Source organism: Malus sylvestris, chromosome 8 (genome assembly GCF_916048215.2).
Source record: "Malus sylvestris chromosome 8, drMalSylv7.2, whole genome shotgun sequence".
In the NCBI taxonomy this organism is placed as follows: Eukaryota; Viridiplantae; Streptophyta; class Magnoliopsida; order Rosales; family Rosaceae; genus Malus; species Malus sylvestris.
The window spans coordinates 24,155,526-24,178,650 of record NC_062267.1 but is presented as its reverse complement, the minus strand read 5'-3'; the positions used below and the strand labels follow the sequence as shown (position 1 = coordinate 24,178,650).

The 23,125-nt window shown below is 39.4% G+C and overlaps 1 long non-coding RNA gene across 1 annotated transcript in view; it reads right to left on the bottom strand.

The window, feature by feature from the left end:
* Nucleotides 1-4,163: 4,163 nt before the first annotated feature.
* The window catches only part of LOC126631059 (uncharacterized), a 28,695-nt gene continuing 9,733 nt past the window's right edge, over nt 4,164-23,125 (bottom strand). Inside the window, exon 2 of the long non-coding RNA XR_007626223.1 lies at nt 4,164-4,338. This is a non-coding gene — a long non-coding RNA (uncharacterized LOC126631059). The remainder of the gene's footprint in view (nt 4,339-23,125) is intronic.

Here is a 23,125-nt window from a genome sequence, read left to right as displayed (position 1 = left end):
AGAACCTAAATAATAAAGTTATTCTACAGAAGAATTAAATACGAAGTAAAGAAAATGATTGTAAAAATTTAAGTAATTAAAAAAAAATATGGAATAATAAAACCTAATATTAATGAATAATAATCCAATTTGATAAAAAGATAATCCTAATATAAAACATAGTGATGAATAATAATCCAATTTGATAATAATCCAATTTAATAATAATTCAATTTAATGAATAATCCAATTTGATAATAAAAAAAACCTAATATTAATGAATAATTATCCTATTTGATAAAAAAATAATCCTAATATAAAACATAGTGATGAATAATAATCCAATTTGATAATAATCCAATTTAATAATAATCCAATTTAATGAATAATCCAATTTGATAATAAAAAAAACCTAATATTAATGAATAATAATCCAACTTGATAAAAAAATAATCCTAATATAAAACATAGTGATGAATAATAATCCAATTTGATAATAATCCAATTTAATAATAATCCAATTTAATGAATAGTCTAATTTGATAATAAGCCAATTTAATGAATAATAATCCAATTTGATAATAATCCAATTTAATAATAATCCAATTTAATGAATAGTCCAATTTGATAATAAGCCAATTTAATGAATAATAATCTAATTTAATGAATAATAATCCAATTTGATAATAAAAAAACCTAATATTAATGAATAATAATCCAATTTGATAATAAAACCTAATATTAATAAAATAATAAATAACATTAAACATATTAAAATTATCCTAGGGAATAATTATACAACATTACTTAATTACTTAAAAAAATTAACATGTAATTGTTAACATTACTTAATTACTTACAAAAATTAACATGCAAGTATTAATTACTTAAAAAAATTAACATACGAGTCAACACAAATTTATTTGTTGTTGTATAAATTACAATAATATAAATATAAGTTTGTAAACTTACCTTAAATATGGAACCCTTTGTGTTCAAGCTTTGGAATGGATCTGGAATGGCTTTGAAAATGGTAAGGGAAATAAAATAATAAATAACATTAAACATATTAAAATTATCCTAGGGAATAATTATACAACATTACTTAATTACTTAAAAAAATTAACATGTAATTGTTAACATTACTTAATTACTTACAAAAACTAACATGCAAGTATTAATTACTTAAAAAAATTAACATACGAGTCCACACAAATTTTTTTGTTGTTGTATAAATTACAATAATATAAATATAAGTTTGTAAACTTACTTTAAATATGGAACCCTTTGTGTTCAAGCTCTGGAATGGATCTGGAATGACTTTGAAAGGGGTAAAGGAAGAAGAAGAAACGAAAATGCTCTGAATGGCTCTAATACTCCACCTCTTGAAAGAATATCACAATGGCAGCTTTGAAAAGGGTAAGGGAAGAAGAAGAAACGAAAATGCTCTGAATGGCTCTGATACTCCACCTTTTGAAAGAATATCGGCACACGGTTTTGAATGAAACCACCATCCATGGTCTGAAAAGAATACAAGTTATAATTGTAAAAGTGGTCTGAAATTGTCAAAATAATTGTAAAAGTTGTCGGGAATCCTGAGTGAGTCATGTGTCCTCCTGACAGGAGGAACCCACACACACACAACGCACGCAACCACACACGCACACAACGCACGCACACAAACATCACACACGCAGACACAACCTCTGTCTCTCTCTCTCGATCCTTCTCAATCTCTCTTCTCCCTTCTCCGATCTCTCTTCTCCCTTCTCCCTCCCCACACACACAGATCTCTCTTCTCCCTTCTCCCACACACACACACACACACACACAAAGATTTCTCGATCTCTCTTCTCCCTTCTCCCACACACACACCACGGCCTTCTGCTCCTCCCTCTCCTTTCTCTCTGCACCGAGACCCACACACACACCACGACCTTCTGTTCCTCCCTCTCATTTCTCTCTGCACCGATACCCATATACACCTCTCCTTTCTCTCTGCACCGAGACCCACATATACACCTCTCATTTCTCTCTGCACCGAGACCCACACACACACCACGGCCTTCTGTTCCTCCCTCTCCTTTCTCTCTGCACCAATACCCATATACACCTCTCATTTCTCTCTGCACCGAGACCCACACGCACACCATCGCACCTGCTTCGGCGAGTTCCTTCAATTTCTCCGGTTAGGTAAGCTTCAGGTTTTTCTTTTTATGTTCTAGATCGAAGCTTAGATGTGAAATTGAAGTTCTATCTCGTCTTTTTGCAAGGTTTTTGGGATGAAATCGACTCGGGAATAGGCACACCCATCTCCGGCGAGGCTGTGGGTGTCGAAGAACTTTCCGAACACCTCCGGCCGTTTCACGGCAAACGGACGTTATAAAAACGTTCCTCTCGTCTTCTATTTCATGTTCATACCTAGATCGGAGTCTAGGGGGTTGTTTTACAGTCGGCCGGAGTTGTAGAAGCTCCGGCGTTCGTCTCTGACTTGCACAGTTCTGAAATTTGGACGAAAACCCCTTAGATACCACTTAAAATATCGGATTGGGGAAAAACCGATACTATCGGCGATATATCGCCGATATTATCGATATTTTCTTCCATGCTCACTACATGACCACGTGACATTTGTATGGGCTTGTGTAGTTTAAAAAACTCTCGACCTTTCCCGCGTCCCGTCCTAGTGCTATTTTGAAACGGTCACTTGCATTCTAAATTCTAATACATATGATAATAATATCCTAATGGTGATAAGTTTCCCTCCCATTATATATTCCTGCTCATTATGCATATTGATTTGATAAGCGCATAATTAGATATAATATGTAAACCAAACGTAGAGGGAGTAACACATAGATATACTACAAGTAGCTAGGATGTTACGATGAGGTGATGTATGTGGTATGTCGCAAACTGAAGAATGGAATGAGCCACTCAAACTTCTTGCTATATACTAAAACAAAATAAAATTGAGTGAAAATTTTTGAAAGACAAAATAAAACTGATCCAGTCCAGCTGTTTATTACTCTCCAGATCTCTTTCTTTCTCTCTTTATACTACAAGTAGCTAGGATGTTACGATGATGTTATGTATGTATAGTATGTCACAAATTGAAGAATGGAATGAGCCACTCAAACTCGTGACACTTGCTATATGCTAAAACAAAAACAAAAAATTGAGTGTTTTTGGACAACAAAGATCCTAGCTTTAAACAATAAAACTAGGATTTATGATTTTTTTTTCCAGAATAATACAAAAGTATAATTGTTTATTTCCCTGAGGGTAGTTATTTTGCACAAAAATCTTTAAAGGCGTTAGCTTTTATCAGAGCACTGAAGCTTGTAGTTTTGGTTTTATTTTTTCCTAATTTTTCTTAGTTTCTAGGTGCTTTGGACATCAAAGACCCTAGCTTTAAACAATAAAACTACGACTTATCATTTTTTTTTCCAAAAATAATACAAAAATATCTTAGTTTATTTCCTTGAGGCTAGTGATTTTGCTCATTGATCTTTATAAGGCTTTAGCTTTTATCAGAGTTAATATTCATTCTTAGAGAAATTATTTTAAATATTTTTATTTAAAATTAAATCCGAACTGTATTTAACAAAAACTAACCTCACGATTTACAGTAAATTAATACAATTTACAAATCTCTAAGATCCTCACCAAAAGATCCGGAGAGGATTATGTTGACTTTTGCAGTGCTTTATACACATTAGAAAACAACGATCTATACAAATATACAAAAACAAGGGAGTTTTAACGAAAAGAGCCTGTCACTATTCATTCTTAATCAAAATGACATTTTGTGTATGAAAAGTCCATAATGGATCAAACTCTTTTCTTTATTTACTCTTATGCCATTAAAAGCGGTCCACATTAATGTTGACATTTCTGTCTGGAAATACATTATTTTACATGATGTTATTCAGCTTATGCTAATTTACATGATGCTAATTTGCTGCCAAAAGAGAGAGTGGCGGGAATAAAACGCGAGCTGAAGCAATGACTAGGGTTGTTGGTTCGTAAATTTACCTCTCATCCAAAAAACAAAAAAGGCGCTTTTGATATGGCTTTAATTATCTTTTTGCCCTTGCAACTATTTTGAAATTGGATTTTGTCCAATGCATAAGCCATATTTTTAATAAACTTAACAAGGGAAAGAAAATGCCACTAAGTACTACGGTCTGATAATATACCTCTTTATTTATAAGTGAGAGATTTTAGGTTCAAATTAGTTTACCCATTGCGTGGTTTAGCCAAACTTCCTCTTTTTTTAATGTAAAATATATTGTTGTACTAAAAAAACAAAAGAAAGGAAAGGGATTCACCCAAAGTACAAGAATCCCACGATACCTAGTGACTTGGACGGCCTTCATTACATTCAGGACTATGGCTTTGCCTCCATTCACCAACATAGGACCATCCACTTCTACAAAATCATGCTACAAAAGCATATTACAATAAGGCCTCGTTTGGTGGATCGTATAAGAGACCGGATAAGACTAATAATACGAATCTGGTCGTTTGGTGTTCTCTCGTATTAAATAATCGTCGGATTAATTTAGGGGTGTATTCAATAGGGATTTTGAGGGAATTTAATTCTTTTAATGAATCTAGGGGTATTCAATTAGGATTTTAAGTGATTCTCTGAAATTCAATGTGTATCCAATCAGGATTTAAGATAGTTTATTAGAATCCTTTGAAATCTGGATTTTTAAAGATATTTATAACATTTCAGGTGTATTCACTTAGAATTTAATTTTAAAGAATTTCAAAAAATTGAGGAATTAGAGGAAATTGGAGAGATTTTGTAGTGTATTTTAAGCATCTACAAATCTCACTTCTCCCCATGAGATTTCAATGGAATTGAATCAAAATTTTACATAGAATCTCTCCAAATCAATTAAACTCCATAAAAATCCATAAAAATATTTCAAATTCCGAATTGGATACGCCATCGTTAGTCAGTCTGCTTATTTAATAGGGTATACACCTGCATAATAAACCCTTCCAAAAGGATTTGATTATTAGTCCAGTTCCCTTCCCTCTCTCTCACACTTCTTCTCCACGACACCTCGTCTCGCCGTCGTCGTTCTCGCCATCGTCCCTCTCACCATCATCGTTCTCGCCGACGTCGCTCACCCTGTTGTCGTTCTTGACGTTACCATCAACGCCTACGACCGGTCTTCCTCTGCTACAAGAGCCCCGAGGCAAAAAGTGTTGAACCTTCTATCCCAACACCGATCTCTGCCTTGCCCCCATCACCTTACATCCATCATTCCAATCTAAATTAAATGAATGACTGAAATCAATCCAATCTGGTACAAAGGTATTGGAGATTTGAAGGTTCATGCATAGTCTGAGTCGAGAAAATCGGATTCGACCTATGTAGTCAATGTTATAATACAGGAGAAGACATTGTAAAAATGAAGCAGAAACTATGAGTAATGATAGAGATTTTGGTGAAGAAGGAAGCAGAAACTATGAATAATGATAGAGATCTTGATAAAATTGGTGTGAGATTTGTGAGGATGGATGGTGGATTATATGGAGGATTCATAAAGGATTTGGTTGTAGATAATGCCACGTGGCATGCCGTCATTCGTTAAAAATCTGATGGAAATATATCCTCAAAGATTGTAAACAGATTATGACACGTGGTGCTACGTGATTGGTTAATAAGCTTATCGGAAATCCATCACCAATAATTTTATTTTCGGATAATGACACGTGGCTGAACGAGTATGATTAAAAATCTTATTGGAAATCCATCACTAATAATTGTCTTTTCGGATTTTATGACACGTGACAGAACGAGAACGATTAAAAATCTTATCCGAAATTACAAATAAAATTATTTTGTATTATTTTATAACTTTTCGAATAATGATACGTGGCGTAACGAGAATGATTAAAAATCTTATCCGAAATTACAAATAAAATTATTTTGTATTATTTTATAAATAAATAAATACTAATATTTTATTACCTATTGCCAGGGCTATTGAAGTGCAACGGTAGAGATGCAAAAGATGGTTACTGTTCATTAAGAGTATTTACTATTCACTGGATGGATAACATAGTGTATTGCCTGGGGGGGTTCCCATGTTGGAACTGCTCGAAGAGCAATTCCACCCCTAAAGACTTTGCGTCAACACCCAGCGCATTATCCACTCATGTGAATAGTAATATACCTCAATGAACAGTAATATGCCAAAGCATCTCCACCCCTAACAAAAAATAGCCTAGTCAATTTTATTAAAATATTATTATTTTTATTACAATGGTCATCTTGTCCGACTCATCATCGTCAACCTCTATACCTTCTCTGTCGTCCTCCACTTTCCTTTTCCCTTTCTCCTTCTTGTTCTCTGCCTCAGCCTCCACTTTCTCCTTCCCCTTTTCTTCTTGTTCTTGTTCTCTGCTTGGGTCAGTGCTGAAGCTGGGCCAACCAATCTCAGTCACGACCACCAGAGTGTTCTCGTATCGTGCAACAACCATGGCTCTGATGACGGCGTCAACCATCATGTCGAGAGGTTTTGGTATCGGACGCCCATGGTGAGGTAATCTTGGAATCTGAATGGGTGCTTCTGAAACAAGGGAAACTCGGCCTCCGCCTTGCTCTCGCCGGAGTTGTCCTCCTCTTCCTTCACAGCTTCCCCTTCCGCTTATTTCGCCTCCACCTCTTCCTTCTTCGCTTGCTCTTCCTTATTCTGAGTTCCCTTTACCTTCTTCCTCGCCGGTGCCACGGGTCACCAATATGATTTTGCCGGCGCCACCAGCTACTTTTCTTCTTGCTCAGTCGTCTTGCATTTCCTTGGCGCCATTCCCACAAAACGCACGCTAATAGGCCGGTCCCTGGCTCTGTCAATTATGGGCTGGCCTGGAGACCAGCTTGGGCTGGGTGCCAGGCAATTGAATGGCCTGGAGTGGATTGACTGAGTCTCAGCCCCTTTTTTTTACTAGGTGCCGGCCTAATAGTGTTCCGGTGGAACTGCTCTAAGAAAACAAACCAAAACAAAAACTACATGGAGATTGCAAGGTTTAATGTCAAACTTTTGCCAGGGCCTATATGTCAGCCGTTTCACTTTCTCCCTAGACTTCCATTATGTATCTCAAATTATCCTTAGAGCATCTCTAAGAAAAATATTAAAAGATAAATGTTAAATTTTAATTTAATGACTGACGTGATAATGTAATCTGTTTTGATTGATCTTTCTCTCTTAGGCCTCGTTTGGCAGCTCAGATTGTACTGACTATTTCAGTTGGATAAGATAAATAGTTATCGGATAGTAATGACTAAATTTGTCTAACATTTAGTACAATATTCTAACTAACAACCGTATTATTTATACTATGTTTGATACTATATCGGATAGGAAGAATTCAAAGTATTATTACTTTTAAGATAAAAATTGATGATTAATGGAAAAAATGGAAAAAAGAAATTACACATGAATTCACAACCACCAAATGGGTTAAATTAAAAAAGAACAAAATTAAAAATTGAAATCATCTCTTCAGTCTTCTCTTCCCTAGATCTCTCCGCCGCACCCCCCAACACCTTCACTCCCCATCTCCTTATAGTTCTAGGAGCTCTTGCCTCCAGCTAGCTCTCTCCCTCCCAGGTCGTAGACAAAGCAGCATAAATCTCCTGTATTATAACAATGACTACATAGGTCGAATCTGATTTTCTCGACTCAGACTATGCATTAACCTTCAAATCTCCAATACCTTTTGTACCAAATTGGATTGATTTCAGTCATTCGTTTAATTTAGATTGGAATGATGGATGTAAGGTGATGAGGGCAAGGCAGAGATCGGTGTTGAGATAGAAGGTTCAACACTTTTTGCCTCGGGGCTCTTGTAGCAGAGGAAGACCGGCCATAGGCGTTGACAGTACCGTCAAGAACGACAACAGGGAGAACGACGTCGGCAAGAACGATGATGGCGAGAACGACGACTGCGAGAGGAGGTGTCGTGGAGAAGAAGTGCGAGAGAGGGAAGGGAACCGGACTAATAATCCACTCCTTTTGGAAGGGTTTATTATGCAGGTGTATACCCTACTAAATAAGCAGACTGACTAACGATGGCGTATCTAATTCGGAATTTGAAAGATTTTTATGGAGTTTTACGGAGTTTAATTGATTTGGAGAGATTCTATGTAAAATTTTGATTCAATTCCCTCGAAATCTCATGGGGAGAAGTGAGATTTGTAGATGCTTAAAATACACTACAGAATCTCTCCAATTTCCTCTAATTCCTCAATTTTTGAAATTCTTTAAAATTAAATTCTAATTGAATACACCTGGAATGTTATAAACATCTTTAAAATCCTAATTTGATACATCCAGATTTCTAAAGATTCTAATAAACTATCTTAAAATCTTGATTGGATACACATTGAATTTCAGATAATCACTTAAAATCCTAATTGAATACCCCTAGATTCATTAAAAGAATTAAATTCCCTCAAAATCCCAATTGAATACACCCCTAAATTAATCCGACGACTATTTAATATGAGAGAACACCAAACGACCAGATTCATATTATTAGTCTTATCCGGTCTCTTATACGGTCCACCAAATGAGGCCTTATTGTAATCTGCTTTTGTACCATGATTTTGTAGAAGTGGATGGTCCTATGTTGGTGAATGGAGGCAAAGCCATAATCCCGAATGTAATCAAGGTCGTCCAAGTCACTAGGTATCGTGGGAATCTTGTACTTTGGATGAATCCCTTTCCTTTTTTTTTTTTAGTACAACAGTATATTTTACATTAAAAAAAGAGGAAGTTTGGCTAAACCACACAATAGGTAAACTAATTTGAACCTAAAATCTCTCACTTATAAATAAAGAGGAATACTGTCAGACCGTAGTACTTAGTGGCATTTCTTTTCCCTTGTTAAGTTTATTAAAAATATGGCTTATGTATTGGACAAAATCCAATTCCAAAATAGTTGCAAGGGCAAAAAGATAATTAAAGCCATATCAAAAGCGCCTTTTTTGTTTTTTGGATGAGAGGTAAATTTACGAACCAACAACCCTAGCCATTTCGCCCAGACCCACTTTCTCCACCCCCAACTCAGTTACCATGGTCTTCTCCTTGAAACCATGGTCTTCTCCTTGAAACCAAACACTCAGCTCTCTCGCTGCTTACCCACTTCGCCCAGACCCACTTTCTCCACCCCCAACTCCGCCTAAACCTAACTATGCACACTCCCACCTGGGTCTCACTCCGCCGCCTTCTCCGCCCTGTCCATGTCTTCCTCTCCCCGAAACTTCCTGGAAAACCCACGTGATTTCAGCCTCCAAACTCGAGTCCGGAGAAAGTGGCAGCGGTTATGTCGGTCTGACGTATAAGGGCGCGGGTGTTTCGGGCACTTCTTTTGCTTCATCTTCATGAACATGCGAGGCATGATCGGATGTAGAGTGTAGAGGGGTGATGTTCATGAAAACTTCTGGACCGACAGGCACAACTTTGAATTTAGGACAATCTTTGACAATATTCCAACATTCCCACTGGTTGAATGATTTATTTTTGCTTTTGGTTTTGTCACCATACCAAGCTTGTGCTTGAAGTTGCTACACAATGCGGGATAAGAAATAATTATAATGAAAGTAGGTAACAAATAAATAATACAAACAAATAATTATAATGAAAGTAGGTAACAAATAAATAATACAAACAAATAATTATAATGAAAGTAGGTAACAAATAAATGATACAAACAAATAATTATAATGTAAATTTGGGTATAGTACAAACAAATAAATAATATATTATTACCTGATCCGCGTAATTTTCCCCACTTCGAAGATTAGTACTAGCTTGTGCCAAGGCGTCTCTCCACGTACTAAACAATTGGCTAAGTAATTTCCAACGACTGGACATTGATTCTTTGGTTCTTTTCCCACCCATTTTCTCAAGTAATTGGTATGAATAAGACTCCACATTTCTCACAACGGCATCTCATTACCCGTAAGCGAACTATGAGTAACTTTAACCTAGCTAGTACACAACGCAACATCTTCAAGAAGCATCCAATTCGTACCTACATCAGTAGTCATTTTGTTGAAAAAAATTAAATTGAAACTTTGAGAGAAAAATAGGATTGTGATTGAAAGTAGTTGAGAAAATATGAAATTGTGGTGTAAGGTAGATGGTAATGAGAAGGTATTTATAGAAAAGTAAAAACATTTTTTTTTTTTAAATTTCAAATTTTTTTTCGGATTTTTATTCATTTTTTACAATTTTTAAAAATTGTTTATTCAACTGATTAATATCTGCCGTTGGATTTAAGAAAATTTGGATTCCAACACTCCAAATAACATTTCCGAATTTTAAAACTATTTTTTTATTTATAAAGGAGAATAATATCAACCATTGATATTAAATTTTTTTTTTTTTTTTTACCGTTGCAAATCTGACGGTCCACATTTTCTTGCCGTTGAGATCCAACGGACCGTGGGAAGTCATGTGGCTTCCCAACGGTAACAATTTGAAACTGCGCTGCAGGCCCCATTCGCTGAAAACATGTCGGGTGACGCGCCCCCACGAACGGGTGCAGTGCACGTGCCTGACAGAAAAAAATAAAAAAAAGGGCTAACGTCAGCCTTGCGTCAGATAGCCTTTGGGCTCGCAGACTGGCAATTCGTGACAGGCCTAGTGCTCGGGCCTGCCCTGTCCCTCGGGCTCCCACACGCTGGAGTCAATAGGCCGAGCTCTCGGGCCTTATTTGCTGGCCTGTCCACCGAGCTCCAGCCAACGCTGGAAGTGCCCTTAGCCAAAAGAAAAATATCCTTACTTTTTATTTTAAATTTATTATTTTAAAGGAGAGTGAGACGATTTGAAATTATTGTAATAATTTAGGAGAGGAAGGAGTCTCAAACTCAAGAGACATGAATATAAATCTAACACTTTATTCATTAAGATATTGGACCCCATGCAAATAATATCCTTACATCCAAGAAAAAAGTCTATTAAATCAATCCAACTTTTGGTATGTGATTTGCAAACTTAATTATCTCCATGAACTTTGTTCTTAATTATTAGACAAATTAACAAATGTTTATAGGTGATTTAATTAAAAGTTTCTGAAGCATGTGTAGCAATGGGCATTCTGATCATTATTTCTTTTCATAGTAAATTTATTTCTGTCAGTTTGCCGTAAAAACTAAAACTAAATGTGCATGAGCAAATGTGTCATTTTCCTTTCAAAATAGAATTTAAAAAGTTTACGATGTTTCGAAGGATAGAATATACCAGAGATTTTTATTGTTAAATATTAATTTTTGAACTTTTAAAAAAAATCTAACGAAAACACCCGGAGTATATATCCCTTACTCTATTAGATTAATCGGAGATTTATGCTCTTTAATTTACTATTATGCTCGTAATTTTTATGAATAGTAGTAAGGCCCCTGCAGTTGTTCTCCCAACCATTTGACCATGCACATTGAACACACTTAAAAATGGGCATAAGTTTCAACAACGAGTAATGCTAGGGAGACTCAATTTGGAGACTAATTTTTGAAAATTAAAGGAGATTGAAGTTGATTATTGGTTTATTACTTAAGCGTTGATAGACGTGCTCATTTGTATTGATGTCACATAATTTAGTTTACAAATTGAGTCTTCCTAGCATTACCCTGCAATCCCTTCAACATATAGAAAAAAGAGATCTTGCATGCATGCATGCACGCATGTGTTATTGCAGTCCTCGGCCCTTGTTCGTAGCTTAATTATATGATTAGAAAATAGCCAACTAGACAATTTTCCCACTCCTTTGCCCCTTCGACGGCACTAGAGATTGGTGGAGTAACCACCTTACGTGTCCCGTCAGTCCTAGGTTGGCAGAACCTCAACCGCTGGGCCATTATTGCAGTGCAAAGAGTTGCATGATAGCAGAGGAGTAGCTAGGTGACTTGCCCCTGTGATTAGACAAAGATGGATTCCCCAAAACATCAAAGGTAGGGGTGGGTTCGGTTTAAATCAGTTCGGTTTTTTGCCAAAACCGAAACCAAACCGAAATTTCGGTTCGGTTCATTTTTTTTTCGGTTCGGGTTTTTCCGGTTCGGTTTCGGTTTTTGTTTTTTGTTTTTTTTCAAAAAATGAAAAACATTGAAATTTTAAATTTTAACATATCCAACAGAATCATAACATAAGCATTCTAACTATAATCAAAGACAATGAAAATAAACATTTAAAGTTGAACTAAAATCATCAATCAAGTCTTCCAAAGTCCAAACTAACAACCTCACAACACAAAAATCGTACAAATGACTTAGAAATGTTAAATTGTATGATGTTGTTCAAAGATCAGGGTTGTTTGCTTGTAATTGCATGTTGACAACTTGATTAGTAAAAGTAATTCGTGGGTGGATTTATTTAGTATGTGTTGGATTCTTTTCCATCACAAATTACCCAAGTAATCTACCCGAAATAAATGTTTATGGATTCTGTTACATGTTATATGAGAGTAGATTTGGAAAAGAAAGCTGGGGCAGAAGTAGACAGTGTTATGGAGATGGATGTAGCTACTTCAGGAGGAGGTTTGGTTCCGGAACCTTATATGGGGGATAAATAATAGGTTAGGGTTTAGAATTTTTATAGGCCTTTTTTGTAATATTTTGAGCTTAAAGTTTGGCAACATATTGGATTTAGCACATTTTAACTTACAAATTGGGTTTAGAAAATAAAACCCAAAACAAATAATTAAATAAAAAAATTAATTTAATTAATTTGGTTCGGTTCGGTTTGGTTCAGTTTCTAGATCACTAAAACCGAACTGAACCAAAAGAATTCGGTTCAGTTCGGTTTTTTCAATTCGGTTTGGTTTTTTCGTTCGATTCGGTTTTTTTGGTTTCGGTTCGGTTTGGTTTTCAGTTTTTTTCAGTTTTCAGTTTTCAGTTTTTTGAACATAGCTTGAAAAGCGTTAGCATTAGTCCCAGTGGATTTTGCACTGGTCATGATCTCCACAGAGGAAGTCGTGCAATGAGTCAATGACAAACAAGCTGGTGATATTGGGACTGTGGAGCCAAAAATAATCACAAGGCGACATGTGGATTCTTGGGTAAAAGAGGACAAAATTACCCTTGAGGCATATTGGGATTCCTACGCGCGAGCAGCGGGCAATCATCCCTAAACCAAGTCAAAAGTGCCCAAAATAGGTAACAATTTAAAGCCTATTTCATCAAATCCTTTCTATAAGGTAATTCCTAAAACCTAATTTATTCTATATATTTTGTATTTCATTATTTAGCTAATCAATTAGCTAAATGATATTTTCCTTTCATATTCCCTAAAAATTGATTAATTAAGGGATTAATTACCTAATCAATCCCTTAATTATCAATTAAAACACCCATTCACACCTAAAACTACTAAGAGGCCGGCCACCTCCCTTTTCCTAACCTTTTTCACTTTTCTCCATTTTATTACCCCATTTATACAAATAACCAATTTTGTAACTCCTAATTAAACCTAAATTAAACCCAAAAAACCCTAGCCACCTCCTATCCCTATAAATATACTCTCATTCTCACCAAAAAAGCCAATTCCAACACTTTGGCAAAAATTCCAAAATTCTCTAAACACTCTTTCTCTCTAAATTATAACTTTGGCATCGAAGGTTCTTCGGTCAAAGCCCCCCCCATTCATTGTGGGTGTGTGAGGCTCTTGGCCTTGACCTAAGGTGTTAATTGTTTTGTAGGTGCAATTTTGTCCAAGAAGAAGGCGGAAATTTGCATCCACAAATTGGTGCTTTCATTGAGAGTTGAAATCCATACTCATAGAAGACTCTCGCACAAAAAGGTTTTTTCTTTATTTTCTAGTCAATTTGAATATTTTTCATACGTTCTTATTATTAGAATTTTTTACTTGCAAAGGTTCTTTGATAAAACGTATAAGCAAAATATAATGGTTAGAAATTTAGAAAATTCCACAAGTGAAAATTCTAATGTTCAAGAAATGGGATTGCGGATATCCGTGAGGCTAAATGCGACAATAAATGGAGCAGCACCACCACCACGAGTTTCCACCATGGGAACCACCACGGTGGCTACCTCGGTAACCACCCGTGGCGAGGTCCATGGTGCCTTCACCACGGCTCGAGCCGTGCCATCTAAGGCTCACGGCACCAAGGCCACGACCCAAGTCGTGCCATCCAAGTTTGCACGAGCCCGGGCCCAAGCCTCGCATTCGCATGCATCACATACTAAGCAGCCTGCTCCCGCCAAGCAACCTGCTCTCGCGGCCCAGCCTGCTCCCGCCAAGCAACTTGCTTTCGCGGCCCAGCCTGCTACTGCCAAGCAGCCTGCTCCCGACGAGCAGCCCACTCCCGTGGTCCAGCCTGCTTCCGTCTAGCAGCCCACTCCTGTGGCCCAGCCTGCTTCCGTCGAGCAGCCCACTCCCGTGGCCCAGCCTACTCCCGTGGCCCAGCCTACTCCTGCCAAACAGCCTGCTCTCGTGACCCAGCCTGCTTCCGACGAGCAGCCCACTCCCGTGGTCCAGCCTGCTTCCGTCGAGCAGCCCACTCCCGTGGCCCAGCCTGCTCCTGCTAAGCAGCCTACTCTCGTGACCCAGCCTGCTCCCGACGAGCAGCCCACTCTCACGGCCCATCCTGCTCCAGTGGCTTTCCAAGCAACCCAAGTTGGCCCAAGACTATCTCAGCCATCCGGACTTACCATCGAGCCGGGGGCATTCTCACCATATTTTTTCACGGATTTGACATTTCCCAACTCAAATCTCGCACCCAGAGTCTACCACCATTCCACTGCCCAAGGAGGCGTATTCCTTCCAAGCTCTTCCAATCCAAATGGCGAACAACACTTGTCTCGACAAGTCATAGAGTTGACGAGCGCCCTTGCACAACAGACAACCTTGGTGAATCAACTTTTGCAACATATTGGGATCCAACGTGCCACGGATGAGGTATCCCGAAGTAGGACAAGGGCAGACGGACCTTTCCAGCAACGTCCCGGCAAGCAGCCACTCGACCAGCCACGAACCGAACGTTTGGGCAGTGTACATTCTCTTCTTAGCGCGTAGAGGAGCATGCACTCTCGACTAGGCCCATGGATGAGCATACATTCGCAGTTGGGGTCATACTCCGATAATCAACATGAGCAACTTTCCGGACAAATTGTCCATTCGCTGCTAAGCCCACAAGGAGCATCATCCACCTCACATCAAAGTAGGCAGCACGACGGACGGAGAGAAGCAGTCACTCAATCCAGCTCAAGTTCAACCAGCAGCCTGCGAAGAACTCGTTTGCCTGCTAGGAAAGCACCACATGCACTGCATCCGCGGCATAAACGAGCCAAACACATGGAAGAGCAGCCTAAACCAGCAAGTCATGGCTGGGGGCAGCCAAGAGCTCCGCTACCCCAACAAAGGCAAATTCAGGAAAAAATAGAGAGACTATTGACCAAGCGATTACATGATTTCCAACGAAACGAGGTCACCGACGAGGCACTACGACGGAACATGACCAACATAAGCAAGTCACCCTTCACGGACGAGATCGAGCAGGCAGAGCCTCCACGCGAGTTCAGCATGCCACATTTCACATCTTTCAAAGGGGATAAAGACCCGGAGAGACACTTAAAGCGCTACCGAAGCGCAATGATCCTTTATTGAAACAACGATGATCTCATGTGCAAGATATTCGCCACCACTCTACAAGGCGAGGTGCAAGATTGGTTCTACACCCTGCCGCCACAATCCATCCGAAATTTCTACGAACTTTCTTTGGTTTTCACCAAAGAATATTCATCTTATCGCTCGATCAAAAAGAAGTCTGACCATTTGTTCGACGTCAAGAAGAACCCAAAAGAATCGCTTCGCGACTATGTGAGGAGGTTCAAAGTAGAGAAGGCAAAAATAGTCAGATGCAACCGACTTGATAGCTAGAGCAGCCTTCCAAAAATGACTTCAAGCAGACCACCCGCTATTCGAAAAATTGATCATGAAAGAAGATCAAACTCTAGCAAACTCTTTTGCTTTGGCAGAAAAGCATGCACTTTGGGATGAGGCTCGCCAATGCACATTCAAGGACTTGAAGAAGTACCCGACATCATCTCTCTAGAAGCAACGGATGACTTATTCTCATGTTTGACAGTATCTAAAGTAGTAATAAGCTCTACCATCATGCGAGAAGAGCTGGAGGCCCGACTACCTGTATTCTACAGTTCAAAAGCTCTCATCGATGCTATTAAAAATTCAAAAGCTAACTTTGGCGATAATTGTTGTAACCCAAAAGCTTAAGTTTTACCTTCAAACGCAAGCAGTCATCATCATGACACACTATTCCGCCGAATCCAAACCGGTGACGATAAAGGCGTAGACCCTGGCAAATGTAAAGTTTTCTGACGAACGCAACAACTCGGCCCAATGACGCCCCGAAGGTAGCCGAGCACACTTTAGCCACACCTGCTTCCTTAATGGAGATTTCTGACGTTTGCATGTCGACGACGCATCCAACTACGAAGGCTCGTGAGCAGTCGTGGTTCTTGCCACCCCAAACGTTTCAATGCTCAAGCAGGCAATCACTCTAAACTTCAAAGCATCTAACAACGAAGCAGAGTGCGAAGCCCCAATAGCAGGCCTTCGAATGACAAAAGACTTGGTGGTGAAAAAGCTTTCCATTCATTCCGAGTCCTAGCTAATCACTAGCCAGACTACCAGGGGCAAATGCATGATGATCGTGGCAACCGACTACTTCACCAAATAAGTAGAAGCAGAGCCCATGACGATCATGGTTCAGACGGACATAGAGCGCTTTATATGAAGAAGTATCATTTGCCGATTTGGCATCCCTTAATCCATCGTCATCGACAACGGCCCGCAATTCGTGGGCAAAGATTTGGCGAAGTTCTTCCAAAAATATGGCATCAAGCAGCACATGTTTACGCCAAAATATCCTCAAGGCAATAGGCGGGCCAAAGCATCCACTAAGATGATCCTCGACTGCCACAAGAAATCCCCCACCAATAAGAAAAGAAAATGGTCAGACGAACTCCAAGGATGTCTATGGGCATATCGCACAACCAAAAGACGAGCAACCGAAAGGAGATGGTCACAAGCTTAGATCTGGCAGAAGAGAGACGCGAATAGACTATCACTCGCATTGCAGCCTACCAGCATCAGCTCTTCTCCAGTTACAACAAAAAGGCCAAGATTCGGCAGTTCCAGCCCGGAGATCTGGTCATAAGAAAAACCTTCATCACTGCCAGCAGAAAAGGCTCCAAAAATATGGATCCCATCTGGGAAAGTCCGTACAAGATCAGCAGAGTAGGTGGCAAGAACAATTACACCCTCGCCACCATAAAACGACAAAAAGATCAAAAAATAATGCAACGCCTACAATTTGAGGAAGTACCATGTGTGACCTCTCGCTACATCAAAGCCCGAATACTCAAGCAGCTCGACGAGCACTACCTCACCAGCCGAGGATTATCCAGTTGTTATGTAGTTCTTACCTTACATCTAAGTTCTCGTTCATTTAACTCGATTTTCAATGAAGAATTCAGAAGTAATCACGACTTGGCTTGGCTGCATGCTTACAACAACTGATCACTCCTGCACTTTATAAGAAGACCGCACCCTTCTTAGGGACTTACCGCAGGAATTGCACCCCCCGATGGACCAACCATGCTCTCCAGTGCGAGAGGGTAAACTAATTGCTCTCCAACGCGAGAGGGTAAACCAATTCCCCGACACCCACATGGGTCAGCTCTCTAAGAACGGGAGGATAAACTCTACACTCCGAATATCCAAACGTGGATGAGCCGGGCTGCTATAATATAACTAGATGCACGATGGCTTGCGCCGGGATTCCTAGAAGTAGCCGCAATGGTCTTTTATCGAAACAACGATGATCTCATGTGTAAGATATTCGCCACAACTCTACAAGGCGAGGCGCAAGATTGGTTCTACACCCTGCCGCCACAATTCATCCGGAATTTCTACGAACTTTCTTTGGTTTTCACCAAAGAATATTCATCTTATCGCTTGATCAAAAAGAAGTCTGACCATTTGTTCGATGTCAAGAAGAACCCAAAGGAATCGCTTCGCAACTATGTGAGGAGGTTCAAAGTAGAGAAGGCAAAAATAGTCGGTTGCAACGACTTGATAGCTAGAGCAGCCTTCCAAAAATGACTTCCAGCAAACCACCCACTATTTGGAAAATTGATCATGAAAGAAGATCTAACTTTAGCAGACTCTTTTGCTTTGGCAGAGAAGCATGTACTTTGGGATGAGGCTCGCCAATGCACATTCAAGGACTTGAAGAAGTACCCAACATCACCTCCCTAGAAGCAGCGGATGACTTATTCGTATGTTGACGGTATCTGAAGTAGCAATAAGCTCTACCATCATGCGAGAAGAGCTGGGGGCCCGACTACTTGTATTCTACAGTTACCTATATTTTACAGTTCAAAAGCTCTTCCGTGGGGAACCGGGCCCTAAAGACGGAGAGGGCACATTACGCAGTACATCCGATTGACGGCTACCCTGGAATCCTAAAGTGGGGAACCGGGCCCTAGAGACGGAGAGGGCACATTAAGCAGTACATCCGATGAACGGCTGCCCTGGAATCTTAAAGCTGCTACCGAGTGCACTAAGGTAGCCTACGGATTTCGGAAGACTGCCTACGGCTTGCCCTTCGAGCAGTAAAGCCGCACTAAACTTATACAACCACACATTCTTATGAAAGGTTAAACAAGCTAGCACGCATATACGAAGTTTTATCCACTGCCAACATGCTACGTAGTCGATAAGCTTCACCTCTGCCAAGCGCGGAACAACCTACACCAAGTCCTAAAGTGTTGTGATACTTGCTACGCAACCTATGGAATTGGAGAAAGTCAAGGTTAACAGCCTAGTGGTTACGCGGACTTGTCTGCTTCTATAAGTAAGGCATCCGGCTGCAAACCCAATGGCTAACAACTTTGCAAAGTTCTACACCAACACCTACGGCTGCATAGGCTACGCGAGCTTGTCTGCTTATAAAAAAGTAGCATGCTTGCCACTGGTCTATCAAGTCTAAAGGTTAGGGCATGAACAAAAGAAGCAAAAATGAAGAAAAACTAAGGAAAACATGTTTATAAACGACTAGCAAAGGTCGAAGGAGTTCAAGCAAAACAATAGCTACAAGGAAAAATAAAGAAAATCTTACAGACTACCTAGATGACTACACTTTAACAGCCTGGACATCCCACAACTATTCGGTCGCCACACCTTCAGCAGCCGCGAAGCTCTTAGCAGCGGCATCACCCCCGACTGCTCCAACCTGGGCACCAACTTCTCCAACTACTTCACCAATACCAACATGGACGCGCTACAACTCATCCATTTCTTTCTTCAAACTTTCGTTGATCTTCAGTACACCTTGAAGTTCCAACACTTGGGGTTCAAGCCTATCGACGATTCTTTTGAAGTGGATCACTTGATTATTAAGCAGCAATCAACTTTTCATCCTTTGCATAAGCAGCGAAAAAAGTCTTTGGTTTTTTCTCAGCCGGCATCTCTTGAGAAGGCATGGAAGATCCCTTTTCCCACCTTTACTTGCAGCATGATCCACAACGGTGATTGGACGAGCCAATGCATCCGCCTTGATCATATTCACCTCTTATTTTGGGAGCAGCCCACGTTTCTCCTGACGAAGAGAGTTAAAGTAGCCAACGCCATTCGTGGTACCCAGTAGGGGAGTTCAACCCAATATTCCAGCAGATCATGAGGCCTGCAACCTCTTCATTTCTCTCAATCACCTGCCTAGCTCGCGTCATGTCTAAAAGCCCAAAAAGACATGAGCCATGTGACTCGCCTAGCACTGTGCCACATCGCCACAATCCGTGGCCCCAGCCATACAAGCTGCCCTTGGTTCTAGCCAAGTTAAGCAGCTTAAAGCAGTGGTCCCTGCCACAATACCTCATCGGCCCATGCCGAGCCGACTCCTGGCCCATGCCAGCCGACATGCCGCACCACCCCGACGGCTGCCCCGAGGTAGCACCATCCAAGAAGAAGACAAGGAAAATTAATTTTTTTCTTACCTCAGTACGGCATGAAGAAGACGAAGAAAGCAACGAAAGAAAGTCCTTTGCATGGGCAAGATGTAGAAAATTGCTAGAGGAGGGGGAACAAATATCCTCTAAGCTATCTCTCTCTTGTAGGGTAGAATAAATCGCTCTCCAAATTTGATTTAATAACTCACTTAAGGTGGACTTAAATAGGCTTTGAGAGAAATTTATTTCCCTTTCCTAGAAGGATCTAATTTCCTATTAAAGAGAGAATCTACATCAAAATAGGAAGCAATCCCACGTTTCCTAAAGCAAGATGATCTCTACACCTGCTGCCCTTTCCTACTAGCAGCCCAACAGGTGTGGGGGCATTTGTGGAGCCAAAAATAATCACAAGGCGACACGTGGATTCTTGGGTAAAAGAGGACAAAAATACCCTTGAAGCATACTGGGATTCCTACGCACGAGCAGCGGGCAATCATCCCTAAACCAAGTCAAAAGTGCCCAAAATAGGTAACAATTTAAAGCCTATTTCATCAAATCCTTTCTATAAGGTAATTCCTAAAACCTAATTTATTCTATATATTTTGTATTCCATTATTTAGCTAATCAATTAGCTAAATGATATTTTCCTTTCATATTCCCTAAAAATTGATTAATTAAGGGATTAATTACCTAATCAATCCCTTAATTATCAATTAAAACACCAATTCACACCTAAAACTACTAAGAGGCCGGCCACCTCCCTTTTCCTAACATTTTTCACTTTTCTCCATTTTATTACCCCATTTATACAAATAATCAATTTTGTAACTCCTAATTAAACCTAAATTAAACCCAAAAAACCCTAGCCACCTCCTATCCCTATAAATATACTCTCATTCTCACCAAAAAAGCCAATTCCAACACTTTGGCAAAAATCCCAAAATTCTCTAAACACTCTTTCTCTCTAAATTCTAACTTTGGCATCAGAGGTTTTTCGGCCAAAGCCCCCCCATTCATTGTGGGCGCGTGAGGCTCTTGGCCTTGACCTAAGGTGTTAATTGTTTTGTAGGTGCAATTTTGTCCAAGAAGAAAAAGGCGGAAATTTGCATCCACAAGGACTATGCACAGGAATAGACGCTTCACTCACCTAGGTAGTCGCAGGATTCAAGGTTGCGCCAAGGGAGCGCGGTGGTGCAAGTGAGACCCCCGCCATGAACCACCACTCCCCGACCAGAAGGGTCTTCTGGGGGCCGTGAGATAGAACTCCAAACGCACCATGATCCAAAGGAAAAAATGAGTTAAGGGGATTAAGAACAATACCTGAAACACTCGCTCCATTCGCATTCCGAATTCCATATTCGATTGGATTTGTTGACTGCTCCAGCAGAACGCAGCGCCAAAAGGCAGTTTTGGTCATGCGGGGCTTGGCATTTTCGTCAGAATTGTAGGACCAACAAGCATGAGCTATTTTATCAACAATTTTGTCAGAATTGATCATTAATATCATAAAAAGGGTTTAGGGTTTTGATTGTGTATGGATTATGAAATGCCATGTTGTTCTCTAATGATCACATTAATAAATTACAAGGCAGCAGCTAATTAACCTATTAGCCTAAAAAATTGATCAGCAGGTGAACAGTGAACCAGAAATATAGTTAGACCTTAGACCTAGAGGATTAATTAATTGGACATTTTCAAGGATTCTGATGGTGTAGTTGGTTACAAGCTTTTCTTGCGTTGGTTTTGTTGAATGACTTGTAGGATCACTTGGGAACAGGTGCAGGTGTCAACGGCGGAACTGGCAGAAATTTTGAAAAAACAACGTTAGCTGCAATGTTAGTCGCAGGTTGCCATGCATCATGACAGAGACCACTGCTGAACTCTAACCTTTATATTTGTGTGTACCGAACTGTTTTTTCGGCACACTGAAAAATCTCATCAGGATTCAATTAATGCTATAATTCAAAAAGAAAATATGAATTGGGCAGTTGGACTTATACAGTGTTTGATTTATTTGTTACTCAGTGACGAACAATAAGTGCTACTCACTTATAAATTTAATATAAACAAATAAAGATTAAAACGCTATAAAAACACATTCATTTATTTTCTATATATCAAATTTAAGGGTTCGTTACCATCCATTTCTTGTTCACTTACTAGGTGACCACGTGACATTTGTATGGGCTTGTGCATTTACGTGTGTGTATATATATATATATAGTTTAAAAACCTCGACCTTTTCCGCGTTCCTTCCATTGGATCCTCGCCGGATTCTTTTACTAGGGATCTTGTGATCGTTACCATTCATCGTATATCGTGCGGTCAATTTTCGTTAGGTACTATTTATATTTAATTTTAAAATTTAAATTTTGAAATAATTTCTAATCGCACGATGTACGATGAATGGTTACGATCACGAGATATCTAGAATCCATAGGAAAAGGATCCGTGCCGGATCCTTTTCCCTTCCTAATGCTATTTGAAACGGTCACTTGCATTGTAAATTCTAATAAATATGATAATAATATCCCGATAAGTTTCCCTCCCATTATATATTCCTGCTCATTATGCATATTGATTTGATAAGCGCATAATTAGATATAATATATAAACCAAACGTAGGGGAGTAACACATAGATATACTACAAGTAGCTAGGATGTTACGATGACGTGATTTATGTAGTATATGTCGCAAACTGAAGAATGGAATGAGCCACTCAAACTTCTTGCTATATACTAAAACAAAATAAAATTGAGTGAAATTTTTTGAAAGACAAAATAAAATTGATCCAATCCAGTTGTTTATTACTCTCTAGATCTCTTTGTTTCTCTCTTTATACTACAAGTAGCTAGGATGTTACGATGATGTCATGTATGTATAGTATGTCGCAGATTAAAGACTGGAATGAGCCACTCAAACTCGTGACACTTGCTATATACTAAAACAAAATAAAATTAAAATTTTTGAAAGACAAAATAAAATCGATCCAATCTAACTGTTCATTACTCTCTCTCTCTCTCTTATTCCCTTGTTTTTAAGGTTTTGATTGTGCTGACACGTGGCATTGTACCTCCCTTATTCACGTCCTTAATACATGGCCAAGGATCCCTCCAACACCACCACCACCC